Here is a 23,465-nt window from a genome sequence, read left to right on the forward strand (position 1 = left end):
AACCTTATTTCTTCTTCAGTGACAGTGAATTTGAAGACCCTTTAGTTGAGAAACCTTACCTATTTGAGGAACCTACAGGGGAAGAAGAAGAGGAAGAACCCATTCCTACTGAACCAATAGCTGAAAACTAAAATGACAAAGGAAATAGAGAGAGAATTGAGGGTGCCTTCCCCATCAAGGAGACCAATGGGGACACTAAGATGAAGAATATAATCTCCCCTACTCTAGCTCATTTCCATGGCCTGACCACAGAGGACCTTGACACTTTCCTATTTGAGTTCGCTATTATATGTCGAACCTATGACTATGCAGATGATGAGCAAAAGTTAAAACTGTTTCCATCTACCCTCAAGGATGCAACATTGCACTGGTTCATGGGTTTACCTGGAGATAGCATCACAAATTGGGATCAGTTGCAACAATATTTTAACAACAAATATAGGGACTACTGTAGGTCAAAGGATACTAAAGAAGAGGTTTTTAGGATGACCATAGGCCAGGATGAATCCTTAGAAGTCTATGAAGAAAGATTCCATCTTAGTTACAAAAGGACTAGGTGCACACTTAACCCTGAGTCACTGAAGTTGATCCTACTTAGAGGAGTAATAGAGGATCTTTTGGATACCTTACATATGTTAGCAGGAGGAGATATCTACCAATTACCCTATGAGGATATTTAAGACTGTCTTTAGAAACCATTCTAGGGAAACTAGGAAAAAGGGTCGGGGTATGTTATAGACATATTTGGGCACTGAAACCCCAATCACATATGTCCATAAACCAAGGGCTTCTAAGTCCCTAAAAGTGTTGTTTCATACCCTAAAGGAGCAAGGTCAGCTGATTACATCATCTCCCAGAATTTCTCCATGAAAAACCACTCAGAACTGGTCAAAACAGGACCATACAGACTGCCCAGGGCAAATGGTGCAATGCATCTCACCTGCCACATGAAAAAAGTGTGATGCATACTAGAAAGCCCTTCTGTAGGGTGCGATGAGTGAGAGCAGACAAATGGCACAAGCAATTTGCTAGGTGGAAACCTTGAGAATCTTCTAGAAGTTGCTCATTTGACACTTGCCTCCATGAATTCACCCAAGGATGAGTAAGAGATCATGAAATCTCCAAGTGGAACCAAGAACTATCAGAGAGATGACACTAATCAAAATCCCAGAAGCTGACTCACCCCCCTGCAAATATCTATATATGGATCCCTCATCCCAGAGATCCAGAGGTTGGAATTTGGTAATTTGCAAAGAAGTGTTGTTGGTTTCTCTTTGAAGACATTGTTGGGTGATCTTGCTTTGTATGAGGTGAAGAGGGCTTTCAAGCTGGGAGGATGGCACTGGGTTAGACCAAGTGGTTGTTATCCTCTCTTCTACTACTACTATCAATAAATCTATTTGAGTTTTCCTCCATATTCTTGTGTATCTCTGAATATTGTGTTGATATATGCATTTGTATGGTCAATATATATATGATCCTATATTATTTACAGTGATAGATCTCTATGCTTTGATGGTATTATGCTGTTGTGACTCTATAGGTGCTCTTTGAAGCGAAACAAGTAAGGAAGCAGTGGCGAGATTCTGTCAAAGGGGAAAGGAAACAAGCAAGGAGCCAAGCGAAAGATTGAGGTTGGTACTCTCTGCTTCTTTCTCATCTCTCTCTCATAAAGGAAAAACAAGTGACTTTAGTTTGTTTGTTTCTAAGATAGCTACCCGTCTTAGTGGGACTAGTAGTTTTAAATAGACACTAGTTTTCCCGGTAACAAAATGGCGACTCCGCTGGGGAGCAATTAGTTTGATTGCTTGTCTCTATTTTTTTGATTCATAAACCACAAACAGAGCTTCAAGTTAAGCTAGCTAGCCTTCGAACTGCATTTGCTATGCAAATGCAAAGTAGATCAACGTTGCTTCATTCAATCTCTAGGTTTGTTTATGAACTGAACAATTGACTTGCAAACATCCTAACTACCCTATAGGTAGCTTGAGAACCTCATTAGATCTGCCCCTATACTTTGTAGTTACTAACTATCATTTTCTCGACCTAAATCCCTGAACTAAGCTGCAAAATGTCACCAAAAACCAAGTTAAAGTCTTGTCCTTGCACCATCACACCTTCTCTTCTTGGAAATCTGGATGCATTGCACCTCCCGTGTGCAGTAGGTGAGATGCATCCCTATTTCCCTGTGTTACAGGTGTGATGATCAGATAAGACTGTTTCTACCTCTAGATTTTGGTTTTTTTTCTTCACTGTCTTCAGCTTTATTCAAGAGTTTTGTTGTCTGTGATTAGTAGACCACTATTGAAACCCTGAACCTTGTACCATTAGATCGTTTTCATATCTACAAAATCATTTGCTCCGTTCCATGTCATAGATGTGGGATCCATCAATACCCTGCTACGACGGGTCACTTCTTGTCGACATCAGCTCATTATCCAAGAAGCCGACCTAGGAACAACCCTTTCAGTAATTTGAAGCCTGCATGCCTTAATGGCAAGTTTCTCACTTCTGGCGACAGGTTTACATTAATGGCCTCTGACCGAAAGATTTTGCGTGGTGTTCGACATCGACTCATGTATTCACACCACGTGAATTGTACTGCAGTACCTTGAGGGTCATCATCATCATTGGTGATTCCTCTCGTGCCTGTTAACAGCTTACATCATTGGCTGGTAATCAGGCGATGTCCTTCCATGTTCAACATTAGAACATCTTTTCACATGGATCGACTTGTACTTTTGAGCAAAGATTGAACGAGTTTTGAAGACCCCAGATCTATTTTCATCCATCTTGGCTGTGATATATTCAGGAAAATAAAGAAATCAAATGTACATCATTGCTACACAGATAATCATCCAAACTAAGGGATGATGGCTCTACCAAAATCATCAGTTTGCACACAGACAATTGTTTGTCCTATGTACATGAAAATGAATTTATCAAGCTGAGCATGGGAATTCCTGCCTCAGCCAGATCATGAAAATATAATGAATATAATGTATTGTATTGTATCTTATTACATGTCACCTTCCGGTTCAAAAAACCTCGGATCCTCATTATAAAGCATTTCACCCGACATCAAAAGATTTACGACCTCATGCTTTAGGGGGCAACTGTTATAGACATATTTGGGCATTGCAACCCCAATCACATATGTCCATAAACCAAGGGCTTCTAAGTCCCTAAAAGTGTTGTTTCATACCCTAAAGGAGCAAGGTCAGCTGATTACATCATCTCCCAGAAGTTCTCCATGAAAAACCACTCAGAACTGGTCAAAACAGGACCATATAGACTGCCCAGAGCAAAGGGTACGATGCATCTCACCTGCCACATGTAAAAAGTGCAATGCATACTATAAATTCCTTCTGTAGGGTGTGATGAGCGAGAGCAGACAAATGGCACAAACAGTTTGCTAGGTGGAAACCCAGAGAATCTTCTAGAAGCTGCTCATTTGACACTTGCCTCCTTGAATTCGCCCAAGGATGAGTAAGAGATAATGAAATCTCCAAGTGGAACCAAGAACTATCAGAGAGATGACACTAATCAAAATCCCAAAAGCTGACTCACCCCCCTGCAAATATCTATATATGGATCCCTCATCCCAGAGATCCAGAGGTTGGAATTTGATAATTTGCAAAGAGGTGTTGATGGTTTCTCTTTGAAGACATTGTTGGGTGATCTTGCTTTGTATGAGGTGAATAGGGCTTTCAAGCTGGGAGGATGGTGCTAGGTCAGACCAAGTAGTTGTAATCCTCTCTTCTACTACTATTATCAATAAAGCTATTTGAGTTTTCCTCCATATTCTTGTGTATATCTGAATATTGTGTTGATATATGCATTTGTATGGTCAATATATATCTAATCCTATATTGTTTATAGTGATAGATCTCTATGCTTTGATGGTATTATGTTGTTGTGACTCTACAGGTGCTCTTTGAAGCGGAACAAGTAAGGAAGCAGTGGCGAGATTCTGTCAAAGGGGAAAGGAAACAAGCAAGGAGCCAAGGAAAAACAAGTGACTTTAGTTTGTTTGTTTCTAAGATAGCTACCCATCTTAGTGGGACTAACAGTTCTGAATAGACACTAGTTTTCCTGGTAGCAGGGTAGTCAACCTATGGCCAGTACATCATCCTCAAACTTATCCATCAAGGGTGAAATTGAAAACATGATGGAAGATTTCAAAAGTGATATGCTGCGAACCCTTTCCGTGCAATTGGACACCATGAAAATCAAAAGGAAGCAAGAGGAAGTAGAGAGAGCCTTGGCCATCTTTCTTCCTAGATGCACCAGGAGGTATTATAGGAACGGATGTTCATTGAACTGTATTAATATTTGCTCAGTCTGTGAAGAAAACCACTCCAGAGGAAAGTTCCCTTCTTTACCTGGACTCAAAGTTATATATCAAGAAGCTGAAGGGGTCACTGAGTAGCTTTGCTACATCAACTAAAGGAGACCTCTTGGGCCTAGACCATACCAGCAGGGTATGCAAGGGTCATCCCATGCATATTACAACCCCAACCAAACCACAACTATACCTTCTTGGGGACCCCCTACTCATGCTTCCTATTCTATACCCCCTCCTTGGTCCTATACATCTCAGTATCATTCCCAACCAGCCAGCCAGTCATTTCAACCTTATGTTCAGCCACAACATTAGTGGAATACCCCACTCTAGGGGTGGAGGCCCCAATTCAACAATGTTCCAGCCCTATTGCCTCCACCACCTACCCAACCACAACTCTTGCACTTTTCTCCACCTAAGCAATCCCATTTGCCTTCCCAACCAAATCTGAACACAAACAATAGGCAGGCTCAACAAGTCTACAATGGAGAGACATCATACCTAGCTTATGTTGTAGAAATCCAGGAGATCAACCTAAGATCTAGGAGAATTCTCCCTGATAACCAACCTCCCTCTCCACATAGGGAGGTTGAGGAAGAAAGAGAGGAAATCAACCTTAAGGTAAATCCACCCTTTCTTAAGAGATTATCCCAACCACTCCAACCTACCCTAGAAGAAACTGAATTTCTGGGAGAATTGAAAAATCCGTGTGTAAAGATCCCCCTTCTCCAGGCAATCAAAGATGTTCTCATTTACAATAAGTTGATTAAGGAGAAGTGCTTCAAGCATTCAGGAAGAAGAAAAAGGGATGCCCCTACCATTAATTTCATTGGGCATTTATCTGACTTAATGCTCGGGTAGGTGATATGTCCAAAATATTTGGACCCTAGAAGCCCTATAGTAGATGTGCACATCAATGGCACCATTTTCCCACACACTCTGATTGACCTTGGGGCTGCCATTAATGTGATGACCAAGGACACCATGTTCAAGCTCAACCTCCAAGGGTCATTGAGGAATACCACAACATTTATGCAACTTGCAGGCTGTTCCATAGTCACCCCTGAGGGAATTGTGGAGGATGTGATGGTCTCAATTGACTCCTGGGAGTACCATGTAGATTTCCTAGTTCTCCAGCCTAAGGCTAAGCTTACTGGCTACCCTCTCATCCCTCGGAGGCCATGGTTGGCCAGAGCTAATGCTTACATTAGTTGCAGAGCTGAATATGACCATCAAGAATGGGCATATGCCCAAACAATTAGTCCTATACCCTCCTGCTCAACCTTGCCTAGAGAATGATTTACCTTTATGGTTGGAGGAGGAGGAAGAAGATGAGGTTTATTCTACCCAACTTTATGTTTTGGAAGCAACCATAGGAGGAGGACAGAAAGATGAGGATGACTTAATTGAACAAAGTCCAACTCCTAGTTCATTACCATTAGAAGAAGAAGTAAGGGAAACCTAGAACAATCATCCAATTGACTTATGCTTGGCCAATTCCAACCCACTCCATGTCAAAACCATAGAATTTGGCCCAGAGAAAACTTTGAAAATTAATCGATCTCTTTATGCTTTAGAAGAGGAAAAGTTATGCAACATGTTGAGAGAGAACCTAGAATCCTTTGCTTGGAGTTACAAGGAAATGAAGGGAGTACACCCCTCAGTTTGTACTCACCACATATACTTCAGAGAAGGTTGCAAGCCAGATGGGCAACCATAAAGGAGGATGAATCCAGCTCTTAAAGACATAGTCAAAGAAGAACTGCAAAAACTGCTAGATGCAGGATTCATTTACCATATCTTAGACAGTGAGTGGGTCTCTCCTTTAGTGTTAGTTCCCAAGAAAAATGGTAAGTGGAGGATTTGTGTTTATTATAGGGAGTTGAAAAAAGCCACAAAGAAGGATCATTTTCCCATACCCTTCATTGACCAAGTGCTAGATGGCATAGTAGGGAAGAAGTTTTTTTCCTTCCTAGATGGATTCAAGGGGTACAACCAAATCCAAATCCGCCCAGAAACCAGGATAAGACCACATTCACCTGTCCTTGGGGTACTTTTGACTATAGGGTCCTTCCTTTTGGCCTATGCAATGCTCCTGCCACCTTCCAGAGAGCAGTCTTGAGTATTTTTTCTGAATTGTACATGATGTTGTGGAAATCTATATGGAAGACTTTACACCTTATGGCTGTGATTTTAAAGAAGCCCTGACTAACCTAGGAAAAGTATTGCACAAATGCATTGAAATGATCTTGTCTCTCAGTCCAGAAAAATTTGAATTCTTAATGACTGAAGGGACTGTGCTAGGTCATTCAATATCTCAGCAAGGATTGTAGGTGGACCCAAACAAAATAGCAATCATCCAAAGGGTCCCACCTCCACAAAAGCAAAGAGATGTCAGGAGTTTCTTAGGGTTATTTGGATACTACCGAAGGTTCATAAAGGACTTCAGCAAGTTTGCCTCTCCTTTGTTTGGGTTGTTGGCCAAAGATTCTAAGTTTATATGGTCAAATAGCTGTCAAGAGGCCTTAGACATTCTAAAGGGTAAGTTAACCACTGCACCAATCCTTAGAGGTCCAAACTGGGCCCTCCTTTTTCATATTCATGTTGATGCCTCACACAAAGCCATAGGAGCAGCCTTAGGTCAGGAAGATGAGAAATTACCCTATGCCATCTATTTTATCAGTAAGAACCTGTCAAAGGCTGAGATAAACTATACTGTGGCTGGAAAGGAACTCCTAGTTGTTGTGGATTCATTAAATATTTAATGAACAAACCAGATGTGGATGCTAGAATTACAAGATGGTTGCTTTTATTACAACAACTTGATCTAACTATTGTTGATAAGCTTGGTAAGGAAAATGTTGTTGCGGACTTTCTATCTAGGATGAATCTCCCTGTAGGTGAAGAAGGAATGGTGGATGACCAGTTATCAGATGAGCATTTGTTTTCTATTTCAATTCTCTCCCCATGGTTTTCTGATATAAGAAACTATTTGGTATCAGCACAGTCCCCACCAAACTTGCCCTCCAAGGAAAAGAGCAAGATAGTCAGGAAAAGTGCCCCCTTCACCTGGATTGGGAGCAATCTCTTCAGACTTGGCCCAGATCAATCCTTGAGAAGGTGTGTAAGGGAAGAGGAAGTCTTTGACATCCTTCTGACCTGTCATGATGGGCCTTATGGAGGTCACTTTGTAGCAAATAGGACATCATTCAAAGTGTTTCAAGCAGACTATTATTGGCCTACTCTTCATCAGGATGTGAAAAAGTACATTAGTCAGTGTGATTGGTTCCAAGATGGGAAATTCTACTCCAAGAGATGAAATGACCCTACAACCTCAACTGACTTTTGAGCCATTTGGCAAGTGGGGCATGTACTTCATTGGGCTTATCAACCCTCCTTCAAAGCACAAACAACACATCATTGTGTGCACTGATTATTTGACTAAGTGGGTTGAAACCAAGGCAATTAAGGTAGCAACAGAAGAGAAGGTGGCTGAGTTCCTAAGGGAGAATGTATTCTACAAATTTGGGTACCCTAGAGAGCTAGTCACAGACCAAGGTAGCAGTTTACCTCCAGCATGATTGAAGAACTGCTCAGCCATCACAAAATCAAGCATAGGACCTCCACTCCATATCATCCACAAGCTAATGGGCAAGTGGAGGTGACCAACAAGGCACTGGAGAACATCTTAACCAAGGTAGTGAGCAACAACAGGAAGGATTGGGTAGAAAGACTAGTTGAGGCCACCTGGGCCTATAATACAACATGGAAGACCACCACTGGATTTACACCCTATGAGCTGGTCTATGGGAAAAGGCTTTGTTGTCCATTGAGTTTGAATATAACACATTGAAGATGGCAACCCAACTAGATTTGGATCTCGGTCATGCACAAAAAGAAATATTGTTACATTTGAATGGCTTGGATGAATTGAGAATGTAGGCCCTCCTACATACAGAGATAGTTCAACTTCAGAGGAAGATTTTGCATGACAAACATATTAAGGAGAAGCAATTTCAAGAGGGAGACTGGGCATTGTTATATGATTCTAGGTATAAAGACTTCAAGGGAAAGCTAAGGACAAGATGGCTCGAACCTTATGTGGTGGAAAGATGCCATGATAATGGTTCAGTGCAAATCAGAACTATAGATGAAGAAGCCATTCCATTGCTTGTTAATGGACACCAATTGAAAATGTACAAGAGGCCTTTATCAAAACAAGATTTCATTGACAATATCAATAAGACAATGATGATGGTGGAGCAAGTTCTAGCTCCTCCCTCATCAGGGCACTGAAAAAGAGAAAAAAGAATAAGGATTCAAGTGAAAACCTCCATGAGGTGCTTGAGTCCCATCTTTGGATTGAAAACCTTGTGAGGCGGCTCAAGGATGAGAAAAAATGAAAAAGAGTAAGAAGATCCCTGGGTGAAAACCTCTATGAAGCAGCCTAGGTTATATATATATATATATATAGATAATAAAAGAAAAAAAAAACATAATTGTTATTTGCAAGTGGGTGAGAAAGACAATCAAGGAGCAAAGAGAAGATCCAAAGGGAACCATGCCTCACATATACTCATCTCCTCCACTCCTTACCATGCCTCCCTCCATCAATTCCCTTGTTTTTCACTTCATTGCTTCAATTTAGGTAAAGATTGTGTTTTCTACAGGATCCCCTAAATGGTAGATTGGTTAGGTCCCAAAAATTCATAATAAACATGATCTAAGCAATCACCTCATCCATTACCATCATCCCTGCATCCACAAACACTCCTACTCCCTCTATCCATTTATTACAACATCCTCACAACTCCAGTGAGCAACATGATCAAGAAATTCTAAGGGAGACACCAAACATTGCCAAGTGGTAATCTAGGAGCTCCACAGCAGCAACAGCATCAGATCTCCAGTCACAGACACCTCCAAAAGCTAAGAAACCATCAACATACAGTAGAGGAGGAGGAAGAATGACCATGCAACAAATAGACAATGCAACACCTTTGATCGTTGACAACTGTAGCATGGCATCAATACCACAAGAAAGTATCCCACTCACTCACTCATATGAATCATTTGACCAAAAGTTGTAAAGGTTAAGAGGTAGTTGGTTTGTAAGTGAAAAGGTGTCCAGTTAACTTGGCCACCTTCGTTCAGTCATCACATACAAAGCAGGGTGTCCTCTCACACATGGCTGCAGTCAACTCAAAGAACGAAGGAGGAGTAGGACAAGAAGTGGTTAACTATGGATTTAACAATTGTGGGAGCTGATTACAAGGAGTGGGAATGATGAGGTGGTATAAAGGGAAACAAAACATCGTTTGCATGCATTCATGCATTCCACCTCCTTGAAACTCCCTCAGTCAATTAGCTCTCATAACTCTGGCCACCCACTGGAAGAAAGGATCCATCGTTTTGCAAGAGAATTCTTACAAGAAAAGTCTACAGGATATGCAGAGGTTGTCTACAGGATAGGCAGAGAGGGGTTCAAGAGGGAATATCAAGAGAATTTTCCACTGCCACCATTCTAAAGAGGTAGGACTAAAAATCCATCCCCATTTACAAGCAAATGAACTAGAAGTCTTCTAAAAAGCTAGTGGATTACATACACAGGAAACTTTGTTTTCTCATTCCTCACTCCACACAACAGAATCCATGCCATTGTTATAGTTAGAGGGCTCACTATAGATCTCACCCCAGAGTTCATCAGTAGGGTCACCACACTTCCTCTAGGAATTGCATGGAGAAAAGAAGACAAAGCAAACAGTTAGGTGGCAAAAAGGAAATTCATTTTATAAGGTGAAGAACCCACAGAGGAACATGATGAAGCAAAAGAGAAGGAGGATGATGCTGAAACAGAGGAGGAAGAAGGCATTGAAACAGAGGAGAAAGAAAAACAAGAGGAAGAAGATAAGAAAAACAGAGAGGAAGAAGGCATTGAAACAAAGGAGAAATAACAGAAAGAGGCCATCCAGTGTAGGATTCCAGCTAAATCCTATGCTCTTTACCTCAGAAAACAATGGCTGCAATTTCAGATTAAAACACTAGCAAAAAGGGGCACCATGCCAATTCAGAACTGCAGGCATTTTATTGATCTTTGTGATCAAAGTGCACTAGAGGATAGGGCCAAAATGGCTGAGTTTTACTTGCACAAAATGGCCCTCACAGACATGAATATTTGGGATCCTAATGCAGAGTTAAGAGATCTACAATTAATGGCTTTGGCATCATCAATGAACCATGAGAAGTCAAGGGCTACAAAGATGAAAAGAATATTGGCCAGAGAGAAAAATGAAACTTTTTTGCATCAAAGATGAACAATCAAATCCCATGGCTCTAATCAACACCCATAATCTAATTGTAAATGATCCTCAGATGGCACCTAGATATCTTGTTTCCAAAGGGTAAGCAATGTTTCACATTTTTAGGATATGTTTAGGCTGCTAAGAGATGATAATATACATGCCTACTAAGGAGATGGAAAACGCTGCCACACAACTTGAAGATCAGAGAATATCACTCCCCTCAAAGGTTAAGAGAGGCACTCAACAGGACACCTATGTATAAGCAATCAATGCAAAGGTTGATGGTCAATTCGATAGACCTAAAACTCAGTCCATCACTACTCTTAGGGATGCTAGAAGGGAGAAAAGAAGAAGAGGAAAAGAGGCAGTGGGAAGAAGTAGAAAGGAAAGCAGGCTTCTATAAACAAGAAGAAGATACCACAACAGAGAGGCTACTAGAGCCATGAAGGACATGGAAATTGACTAAGTTGCTCAAAGGATGAGCAACACTTTCAGTGGGGGGGTGATGATGAGCCTCATCATTAGGTAATTATATGGGCCTTAATTGGCCTTAATTCACCTCCTAGCTTAGTCAAACCAACTATTCTCACACCTTATTGCATACTTTTGATTATATTTTGTTTATGAGATGAGTTAGAGTTGGATATTTTGCTTTGTGGTCTAATGTGCATATAATGCAGGAATAAAGGATACAAGCAAGGAAAAATGCAAGCATAAAGGATAAAAGCAAGGAACTATGGCAAAGACCTTGGTCAAAACTCGAATGGGACAAGGGAGAGTAATTATAGGAGGTAAATCCTCCTCATTTACTACCCCTCCATTCGAATATTCCTCCATCAGCTCAGAGTGCAAACAACCATCACTTTGAAGACTAGAAGACAACCGAGCAAGTGAAAGGGACATAAACCAGTTTTTCTTGAGTTGGGAGCCAAGCCTCCCTAATTTGAAGGAAGTCGTTAGAGACTTTAGATGTATAAATAGAGAGGCTTAGGACCTCAGTAGGATTCGGACTTTCATTGTAAAACTCTACTTTATTTCTGAGCTTTAAGAGACTTGTGACATTTGTTCTGTAATCCATGGTTTTCATAATGAGAATGAGTTCTATTTAATCCAGCTCTGAGTTAACTCAGAGGGATGAAGCTCTTGGGTTAGGGCCCGACCCGAGCAGCCAAAGCTCCTCTTTACTGTACATGTATGTTAGCATAGATTTCTAGTTTTGTTCATTTGCTTAAGTAGCTTCCTGGTTCTGTTCATTTGCTTAAGTAGATTCATTTTCATTACAATAGTATAGCAAAGATTATTCATGGTTTTTCTGTTCATTTGCTTGAGTAGTTGAATTTACTGTAGTTTACTTCCATTTGTGCCTTCTTTCATTTTATAGGTTAGCTAGGAGAGAATATCACTGTAAGGTTTTGCACAGGTGTCTCGTCCTCATCTCCTCGCTCTGAGACCATGACTTGAGGAAGAGACCCTTCAGCAACCACAAAAACACAGGTTTCTAGTTCTCACATGAGCTATGGAGTTTGTTGTTCGATGCAGTTATTTGTTCACCCTCACTGGTTTTTTTGTCATTTTCCTTTGAAACCTCCTTCAACACGTTCTTCATGCATCACTTCCTCGCCATCCGATCCACAACAAACCTTCACAATCACTGTTCAATTCATTTTTTTCTCCAACTGCTGCCTTGCATGAAGTCTTCCACTTACTTTGTGCACTTTAATCTCCAACATTGATCTATCTCTTGATCTGACGGCTATCGTGTCACCTCAACACTTTATGTGCTTTAAACCCCCACCGTCGATCTACCTCACCTAATCTGATGGCTATTGCGTCACCCAATTGCCAACTATCTTGGCCGATCTCCACCATTGATCAACCCTGCCTGATCCAATGGCTATCACGCAATTTCGCGTAGATTATTGCATGACCATTATCTGCCTGTGAGCACGTGAGAAAAGTGGTTTTCTCGTGTTACGTGTCGCACAGTAAGGCTAATCACGTGAAATTTCATAATTCCGCTTACAGCCTTAAGGGCACGCAAGAAACTACTTACCACCTTAGAAACCCACTCCATCATTTCCACACGTTTCTTTTTCCTGCGATACGATCTCCATCGTACATCCTCCGGTTAATATTGTTCGTCCATCTCTTGACTTAATCCGTGCAGTAAGATCTCAGTCATTCATCGCTTCGTTACTCTATCCATCCATCTCATGGCTTAACCTCCATGATAAGACCTCAGTCATCCATCATGTGCATTCATTCTGTTCATCCATCTAGTCAATTAAGCCTTCACGATAAGATCTCCACTGTTCATCCTGTTCGTTCGTCTGGTTCGTCTATCTATCCACTTAACCTCAGCAATAAGACCTTCGTCATTCATCTTCTATTCATTGATCAATCAAACAGTCCCTATGTGCTATTGTGTCCTTACGTCCTTCTTTCATTGATTTCGACCTCCGATTGCTCTTCTGCTTGAAAACCGATTTAGCTTAAGTTTCTTTTCTTACACCTTAGTATAGTTTAATGCTCTTTACCTCTACAACTTAAATAGCAGCATTAGGTTAGTGTTGTTTTAGCAATTCTACTTAGCATATATGTTTAATTGGTTAATTAGGTTATGGTATGGTTTAGCATTACATGTTGTTTTCTTCATTACTGTAGTAGAGTAGCTCTCTCTTAGAATAGATTTGCTCTTCTTCCATCAAAGAATTAAGCTTCTTCTAACCCTATAGAAGTCTGGCTTGGAACCCCTGGGGTCTCTTGCTAGATGAGTAGTGACAACAGGCAGTACCTTCACTTTTACTTGTGCATATAGCACTATCACCTCCAAGTTTGTACGAACCCCAAGTTGATAAGTAAAGTTGGTAGCCCTAGGAGTTGCAGCATTCTTGTTGCAGTACCTAGGCTCATCATGCATCTACCATGATGATATATAAGAAAGGAGAGAGGGGACACCCTTGATGAAGACCCTACAAGGCTCTAAAGAAGCCTACAACCCTTCCATTCACCAGTGAAGCAATCTAAGAAGAAGCAATACAAAGATTTATCCATCTAATAAAGGTTTCATCCAACCCCATTTTTCTATGGACTTTTAATAGGAAACCATGCCTAACACGGTCAAAAGAGTTTTCCATGTCCAACTTAATGATCATACCTTGGTCTCCCCTACACCAGCTTGAGTCTAGATCCTCTTGGATCAGGATAATATTATCGAAGATTTTCCTACCTGGGACAAACCCCCTGGTTTTCAGAGATTAGAGAGGACAATAATGTTTTAAGACATTAGGCCAACAGCTTTGAGAAGATCTTATAGGATACATTGCAAAGGGAAATGGGGTGGAATCTAGATAATGAGGAGGGATTCGATTCTTTAGGGATTAAGGCCAAGAAGGAAGAGTTTATACTGCCCCCCCATAGCAAAGCATTTAAAGGAGTATCCCACCAATCTGCAAAGGTCCTTCTTAATAACATCCCAGAAGGAGTGGTAGAAGCTCACTGTGAATCCATCCAGACTTAGTGCCTTATCTAGGGGGAAGGAGAAGATCACCTTTCGAATTTCCTCCACCGTTGGAGGGGAAATCATAGAGCGATTTCGCTCCTTCAACACCAAACGAGGGATGTTCTCGAGAAAGAAGTCTTCACTAGCCAGATCCAAAGTATGATCCTTAGTGTATAGATTTTAATAATTCTCAACTATTTCTCTTTTGATTTCCTCAAACTTATTGTTGGTCTCCCCCCATGAATAATCTGATTTATATTGTTTTTTTGATTCCCTGAACTTGGCCCTTTTGTGGAAAAAATTGGTGTTCCTATCCCCATCCCTAAGCCAATTATTTCTATATTCTAGTTTCCAATATTCCTCTTCCTTTCTTAGGTTTGTATGAAGGGTCTTGAAAGTGTCTACTTCCTTATGAAAATCTTATTCCTAGACTGACATCGATTCCATTCTCCCTTGGATTGCAACAAGTTTTTCTTCCATGTCTTTGGTGTTATTCTGTCTTTCAGGTTTATGACCCTTTAGCCACTTTTTGATGTCATCTTTCAATCTGTGCATCTTAGACTCCGAGATGGTTATTGGGCTTCCATAAATCGAACCCGACCAGGAAAGGGAGACCATCTCCAAGAAATTGGACACTTCCAGCCATTGGGGAGAGTAGAGAAAGGGAATAGGGCCCAAATCTAAGGGCAGAGAGATAACCTGGCAGATCGGTCGGTGGCCCAAATTGACCCATGGGAGGATGAAAGATTTAAATTTGTAATTCAAGATTAGGAGATTGTCAATAGCAAGGAAACGGTCCAGCCATACTGCAGTATGGTTTACACCAACTCTTTTCTTAAATCATGGATGCAATAATTTTTTAGGTTTTACATCCAAGAGGTTCAAGGCTAAGATGAGATCCTCCATATATTCGTGTTGGGTTTAACGAATGATGGAGCCCCCTCTTTTTTCATGATTTCCCATTGTTGTGTTGAAGTCTCCATAAATAATGCAGTTATGCTTGAACTCTGTCTTTTAGCTCCATCAGGGAATTTTGGCACTCTTGTTTCTGTCGAAAATGGGTGGACATGTACACATTGATCGCTGTGAAGAGTTGTTGTTTCTCATTAATCTTAAAAATATTTCTTATCCAGTGAGTTGTTTTTAGAGTACTTACCAGTTAGTTTTTTGGATTCCATAATGTACAAAGGCCTCGATATGCTCCTCTTGAACTGACGATTTCTAGATTGCTGGTATTCCAAAACTTGTTTTTAATAAAATTAATGGACTCCTCATCCAAATTAGTTTCCTATAGGAGAGTGACTTCTGGTCTTTCTTTATTGATGAGGGATTTCACTTCCATGATTCTTTTTACTGATCCTAGACCCCTACAATTCCAAGATATAATATTCATTAATCACTTTTTTGAGTTCCCCGCCCCCTTGCCAGGGCCCATATTATTTCATTTTTTTCCTCCACCTCCTTTGTTCCCTGCACTTACTAGCTGGTGATGAATAATTTGTTGGACGCCCAACTCTTTGTCTTTTTTGGTTTTTTCCCTTCTGACTTCCTTGTTTGTTTTTCTTCCTTCTTTCTTCTCTTTTCTAACAAGCTTCTTAATTATTGACCCTCTGGTTTGTCATCAACAAAGCTCAGTTGTGCGAAAGGTCTCAGGCCTTCTGTAGATGTTAGGAATCCCTCCACGCCTTCCTCCTCCTATGATGATTCATCTGAACTATTGTTAGTGTTAGGGCTTGAGCTAGACTCCTTGTGACCTTTTTGGGGATGACCGAGGGGAGCATAACAAGTGATTAGGCCCCCTTGAGAGGGAGGGGGTATTGAACCTGCCACCACAACCTCAGAGTTCAAGATCCCAAAACTATTCTCCGACACCAAACCGAGACTGATACCAAAAGTATAGCTATTTTAAAATCTTAGCCTAAGACAACTTGACAAATTGACATGTGGTTTAGGCAAACTCGACCTATTGCAATGAAATCTTAAAATTCAACTATGAAATTGATATATTGTGGGGAAGACTTGTCCATTATAACAATAACTTTAAAATCAACTATCAAATTGACACATAATGAGGTCAAGTTGCTAGTAGATGATCGATACAAACCCTACAAAAAAATAAAACAAAACAAAATATTAAATAAGTAGATAAATAAATAAAAATGAAAATACAAAACAAAGCAAACTTTAAAATATTAAAAACAATTAAAAGTAAAACAAAAAAACAAAAAGTTTTAAAAAATAACAACTAATAAATATAACAATATATTAAAACATAAAATTAAAAAGATAAAAAATAACAAAAAAAATTCAAACATCTTAAAAATTAAATATAAAATATCTTTAAGAGAAATCATAAAATAGTTTTGAGAGTTAAACTACTTACTATTATTCATATATATATATATATATATAGATATAACAAAAATAATTTAAAGCAAAAACTTAATATAAAAAAACAAATAAATAAGAGTAAATTAAATAATAATAATAATAATAATAATAATGATAATAATACAAACTAAAAACAATTAAAATAATAATAATAATAATAATTAAATCATAACACAATTTAAAATTCGATAAATCGGTCGAAGGAGCGGCTGCGGCGGAGCTCTGGCGAAAGTTCATGTTGCTAGCGCTAGGGTTCGATCGTTAATCCCATTACCAGCCTCCTCGGTGCGCTCGGCGACCCCGTTTCAGCACTCCTTTTGAGCTCTTCAACATGATTTCGCCCTTGGGAGGGGTGGGCTCATCCCACCCTCCACCCAACAGTTCCTCCTCTGAAAAAACGGGCCGAGCAAACTCTCTGAACAACCCAAGCGTTCCCCCACGGACCGATCAGGACACTGAACCTATCATAGATGCCGCTGGGAACTCTGCTGCAGGATCTGTAGCTGTCAATGAAAAAGGCACAGACCAAAAGGCCTCCACGTCACAGCCAAAGGCGTCTTCTGCAACATGCATCCCGAAGACTGCAGAACAAATCAAAGTAGATCTCCCTAGTCAAAGAATCAACAGCCAAATCCAATACAGGAAGGATCATGTGCTTATAGGCAAATTTCTTGGATTCAGGCCTACGGAAAAGGCCTTGCATGGATGGATAGCATCCAAATGGAAGCCCAAAGGACAAGTCACTCTGCAGCTTGGCCCCAAAGGCTTCTTTGTTGCTACATTCAACTGTTTGGAGGACAAATCTCGCATCTTCGAGGGAGGCCCGTATTTTTTCAACTCTTCAGGCCTGTACCTTCAAGAATGGAGAGAGAGGTTTGACCCAGACAAAGAAGACTTCAGTTGGGCTCCAGTATGGATACGCATGTACTCTCTTCCACTGGAATACTGGAACGAGGAGACCTTAAAGGATATAGGCGAAAGGCTGGGGGTATTCATCAAAGCTGCTGAGGAAACCAAATCCCGAAGATATACCTCTTACGCCAGGATCTGTGTACTCATGCATCTGACCAAAGAACTCTCCGACTCAGTAAGTCTATTTCATGACGATTTTGAATGGATCCAAACAATAAACTATGAGCATATCCCTTTTCGTTGCAGAAAATGCCACGAACATGGCCATAATTTCAGGGATTGCCCTTTGAATCTCCAGTCCACAGCCCCAGGTAATGAACCCAACAAAGATAGGGAAGGATTTACAAAGTTTCCTAATCGCAGACGGCATGCCAAGAAAACTCTAGCACCCCCAGCCAGCTCCAGTAAACCTAACACCCAGAACAGATTTGAAATTCTAACCTCTCAAAATACCTTAGAGGATCACCCTGAAGCCCCTCTAGTAGATCCCTCTCCTTCCTCCCCCCCCCAGGCTCTAAAATCCTCATCTCCGATCTTAGCCTCCACTCTTACCAGCTTCCCCGCCTCAACGTCTTCTGAGAAAACAGAGCTAAAAAACTCCTTGCAGTCCTCAGCTATGGAATTAGATGCAGCTCTTGCTCTCAGCATTCATCAAAAGCAATCGAGGAAGAACAGAACACTCTGACTCACATGGATGAGGAAACAGAAAGTGTGAATCTGGAAGGTTTGGACATCCTTACGTTGGAAACAGCATGTAGACAGAAAGAATTTAATAAAATACCCATCCAGGAGATTGAAAAGCTGGAAGGAGTTATAACCAAAGCAAAACACAACAAAAGTCTAGGTATTCAGGCCGGCAGTCCTTGGGATAGCAAGAAAATCCTGAAAGAGATGAAGAAACGAGGGCACAAAACGAATCTGCAAAGGACCATAATCATTGGAGACATGCTGGTGGAATCAGGTAGATTCCCCAAGCTGACAAAGTTTTTCAAAGCCCTTCCCAATAGTTCTCCATGAAGCTAATTTCATGGAATGTGACAAGGCTGAACAGCCCCTCAAAACGCAGCATGTTAAAAAATTTGATTCAACAAGAAAAGCCTTCAATCGTCTTTCTTCAAGAAACCAAAAGTAACAGCAATGTACTGGAAAGGATTCTAAATAAGGTTTGGATAGGATGCTGCTCAGTCTCAGTGGACGCTTTCGGAGCCTCAGGGGGATTGGCAATCTTGTGGAACCCGCAGATACTTTTCCTTCAAGACTTCCATGCTCACACTTCTTCATTCAGTCTACATTTCATCTCATCGGGACTAATATCCATGGCCATCTTTCTAATGTATATTTTCCACAAGATACACAAAAAAAAATTGAATCTACTGGACACACTCACAACTCTCAATTCGAATAGACAGTTTCCCCTATGGCTTGGCAGCGGTGACTTCAATACAATAACAGCATTAAAGGAAAAAACAAGGGGCAGATCGAAGCTAGAAGGGGACAACATAGGCTTCAAAGAATTTATTCACAACAATCAGTTAATGGATCTCCAGACTTCAAATGGTATGTATACTTGGACCAACAAAAGGAGGGGATCGCAGCATATAGCCTCCAGGTTGGACCACTTCCTCATATCAAACAATGCTATACACTTAGGAGGGGCTTTCATGCCTCCATTATGCCTCATGTGGGCTCGGATCACTGGCCCATCATGCTACAGTCGTCGTGTCCAGGCATAAAGAGCAACAGACCCTTTCGCTTTGAAGCCTTTTGGTTCTCTCATCCCAAATTCAAAGCAGTTGTCAAGGAGGCTTGGAAGTCCTTCATTCCCCCCAAAGGGGATAAGATGTTCCAGTTCCAACAAAAATTAAAATACCTCAAGCAGGTTCTCAAATCATGGAATCAGACCCAATTTGGTAACATCTTCGAACACCGAAAAAAGCTGGAGTAGCAGATGAACTCACTACAACAGAGTATCATTTTAGAGGGAAGAACGACAGATTATGAACAACAGGAGCAGACCCTTTCAACCGAGATCAAATCACGAAGGAAGCAAGAAGAAATTTTGTGGTGACAAAAGTCTAGAATCAGATGGGTTAAGGAAGGGGAGAAAAATACAAAAAATTTTCATAGATCTACTATTCAAAGGAGAATGCATAATAATATTGCCTTCATTAATAATCTACAAGGGGACAGACTAGAAGTGCATGAAGAGGTGGAACAGGAGTTCAAAAAACACTTTCAGGATATTCTTCGGGAGCCACCAGGATGCAGGGATCAAGCCATTCGATCACTGATGTGGCATATTCCTAAAATCATCATGAAGAACCACAATAACATGCTACTCCAGCCCATCTCCATGCAGGAAGTGGAGGAAGCTATGGCCCAATGCAAAGATGGTAAAGCGCCGGGACCCGATGGCTACATAGCCAACTTCTTTCATGCATTTTCAGAGCTTATAAAAACAGAGGTATAGGAGATAGTGGAGGAATCAAGATCCATGCACTGGATCCTTCCTTCCCTAAATTCGACCTTCATAGCGCTAATACCCAAAACAAATGAACCCAATATGCCAGACAAATACAGGCCCATAGCATTGTGTAATGTTATTTACAAACTCATCTCCAAAGTCTTGGCGAACAGGCTCAAACCACTTCTCCGCCTCCTCATCTCACCAGAACAAACCAGATACGTAGAAGGGCGTCGGATAATGGATGGCATCATTCTCTCAAACAAATTGATCAACTCTCTCAAGCTTCTAAAAAATCCAGGTATGATTCTCAAGCTAGATCTTTCCAAAGATTTTGATAAACACAGCTGGAACTATATACATCAGATGTTATTGGCATTTGGCTTCAATGCTACTTGGACCCGTTGGATTATGAGTCTCATCTCATCCCCTAGCTTCTCAATCCTGCTAAATGGCTCACCCTCTGCACCCTTTCGTCCTTCCAGAGGCATTCGACAGGGGGATCCTCTTTCCCCTTTCCTCTTTGTTCTCATGGCAGAATGTATCAGTCGCCTTCTTCATTTTGCCATTTCCTCTCACACCCTTAAGGGAATTTCTCTTCATGGTCTTCCCCCCACTTCCCACCAACAGTTTGTTGATGACACTATGCTTTTCGGCCACCCTTCTGTTCAAGAAGCCTCCGCCTTCAAGGCCCTGCTCAATCTCTTCCCTGAAGCCTCGGGAACCTCCATCAATGCTGAAAAATCTCAGCTTTTCTTCTTTCACACCCCATCCGTGACTCCGAGGAGCATTGCCAGGATTCTGGGCTTTCCCATAGCAGTGCTCCCTTCGAATTATCTGGGAGCTCCACTGGTGGACACAGCCATTAAACACGCCACCTAGAGAACCCTCCTCGACAAACTTGAACTAAGGCTCTCCTCCTGGACCTTCCGCTCGCTTAATATTGCTGGTAGGCTCATCCTTCTCAAATCTGTTCTCCAAGCTATGCCTCTCTATCTTTTTTCCATTTTAGCTGCTCCTAAATGGGTCCTTAAGAACATCTGCAATCTCCAAAGAAACTTCCTCTGGGGTTCCTCAGGACTCAACAGGAAATGGGCTCTTGTCAAATGGACTGAGGTTTGTCAACCAAGATCAGTTGGAGGGCTAGGCTTGAGGGATCCCCTTCACAGCAATAACATAATGGGAGCCCGTATCTGGTGGAATTGGATTTCCAAACCATATACACCTTGGGCACGTCTATGGCAAGCCAAGTACGCGCCAGGCAGTCATTTGGAAGAACTCATCAGAATCAGTACATCTACTCCAGGCTCCTTGATTTGGAATGCTGCTAAGCAACATAGTGCTTTTATCCAGGCGCACAGTTTTTGGGAGATCCATTTGGGCACCACAGCTAGATTTTGGGAGGATTCATGGCAACAACTCCCAAAATTAGCCTCTCTCTTTTGTAAACCTAAATGGAAAGCTTCCATGTAGCAAGCTAACCAAATCCATGTTCATCAGTACTGGCAGTAGCAATCCCCTAATGATTTTCAACTCTGGAGACCAACAAGAACCTGGCAGGCGGACTGGCAAGGGGAGACCCATGAAGAGATCGATCAGGAGCTAAAATTTCAGAAAATCAAACACTTAGATCAAAAGGAAAAACTGCGACGGGGACACACACCAAAAGGAATGTTTACAACCAAGGAAGCATACCAACTTCTCTATCAACCCATGTAGGCAGCAAAGGACCAACTTTGGGATCAGATCTGGAAACCAAGCAACTGGCCTAAGGTTGCCACCTTTCTTTGGCTTTTGAGCAAGCAACACATCCTCACATGGGACAATCTTCAAAAGCGAGGATTTACTGGTCCATCCAGATGCCCAAACTGTAATCTTAACACAGAAACCATCTCGCATCTCCTGGATTCATGTCCTTTAGCAGTACAATTATGGGAAAAAACTGAGCAATGCAATAGAAGATCGGGTAGACATGTGGGCAACATCACGGACACCATCAGAAACTAGCCTTGGCATCCTTTTCAAAGCCTTCTTCTAAATTCCCTTTGGAGCCTTCTCCCGGGCTTTGTCTACTGGATCCTATGGAAGGAGAGAAATAATAGAATCTTCAATAACCTTAGCAAGCCTCCAGATGCTCTATGGATACTTCTCAAACATAATCTGCAAGAAACTCATGCTCTAAAACATTGGCAAGACTCGGACATGCCAGAATCTCCTCAGGAATGCCTCATCCTGAAAGAATGGAATTTGAACCTCACATTTTCATCTCAAGACAAGAATAATTCCCCAATTAGCATCGCTTCTCCCCACACTTGGTCCCCTCCGGCTTCCCACTCTTACAAATTAAATTTCGATGGGGCTGCCAAGGGCAATCCCGGGCCGGCAAGCTATGGCGGTGTCTTTAGAAACGAAGTAGGCACAATATTGCACATATATCATGGGTCAACTGGAAAAGATACTAACAACGCAGCAGAACTAGAGGGTTTATGGAAAGGAATACGCATAGAAGAACATGAAAACTTTTTCCCTCTGGAGGTAGAAGGGGATTCTCAAATTTTAATAGCAGCTGCCACAAGGATTCAATCAGGGACATCAACAGCGAAGATTTCCTCAAGCTGGAGGCTTCTCAGTAGACTGGAACAGATTGAAGAATGGCTTAGGACAACCAACATCATTACTTTCAAGCATATAAGGTGCACAACTAACAGGGTAGCAGACATATTGGCTAATCAGGGAGTCAATCAACCGCTCCTATTCTTCTCAGGTCCTCTTTGTGATTCAAATGATGAACACCTCAAAAAAGAGTGCACTTCTCTGGTGCAAAAGGATTTCTCTCTCCCGGATGCGGGTGAACAATCTGGAAGGTAGTACGAGGATGGCTTGGCGGGTGGGCACGTGGCCGCTTACCGCAGCCATATGGAGTTGCAGGATGCAACAATTAATGGTTCACACAATTTCCTTTATTACTGCATTAATACAACTCTCTCAGGGACGTCAATTTCATAGCCTAACCGCAATAGTTCTCGGCACGGATCTCATTTTTACTCTTCCCATCTGCTCATGCTGGCAAAGAAAGGTTGTTGCTTCTTGCGCTAGAGACAGTTCAGGGCACTGTCTGGCTTTGGTTCGCGGAGCTAACACTCTTCCTGGCTTTCATGCTATAATTTCTCCGTTTCGCATTCTCCTATGTCGCCACTGCGCATTCCCCTCTTTGACTGTTTGTTCTGCTTCCCATGCTCAATTCAACATGCCCAGAGATCGCACCAGAATGGGTTGCAGAAGAGGCAACTCTCGTGGCCGGGTCCTTCGCTAGGCGTCCTCAACAACCTCAGTCCCTTCGTCTGAGGCTTCAAATTTCAGTTTTTACTGCTATCCTGCGACCAGAAGCAGGCATGGCAGAGGAAGGAGGCAGCTCATGTTAGAGGTGAGCTCTCAGCACTCCAGAACGCACACGGCTCGCTTCCGCCTCCCTTGTAGTCTTGGAAATTCCTCCTTCATTGTCTCGGTCACTGTAGAGCTGAGTGAGCATGCTGGGGGCTCGGAGACAGT

The sequence above is a fragment of the Pinus tabuliformis genome, chromosome X (genome assembly GCF_031772625.1).
Source record: "Pinus tabuliformis cultivar Carrire ecotype Pingquan chromosome X, CPIR1, whole genome shotgun sequence".
Taxonomy (NCBI): Eukaryota; Viridiplantae; Streptophyta; class Pinopsida; order Pinales; family Pinaceae; genus Pinus; species Pinus tabuliformis.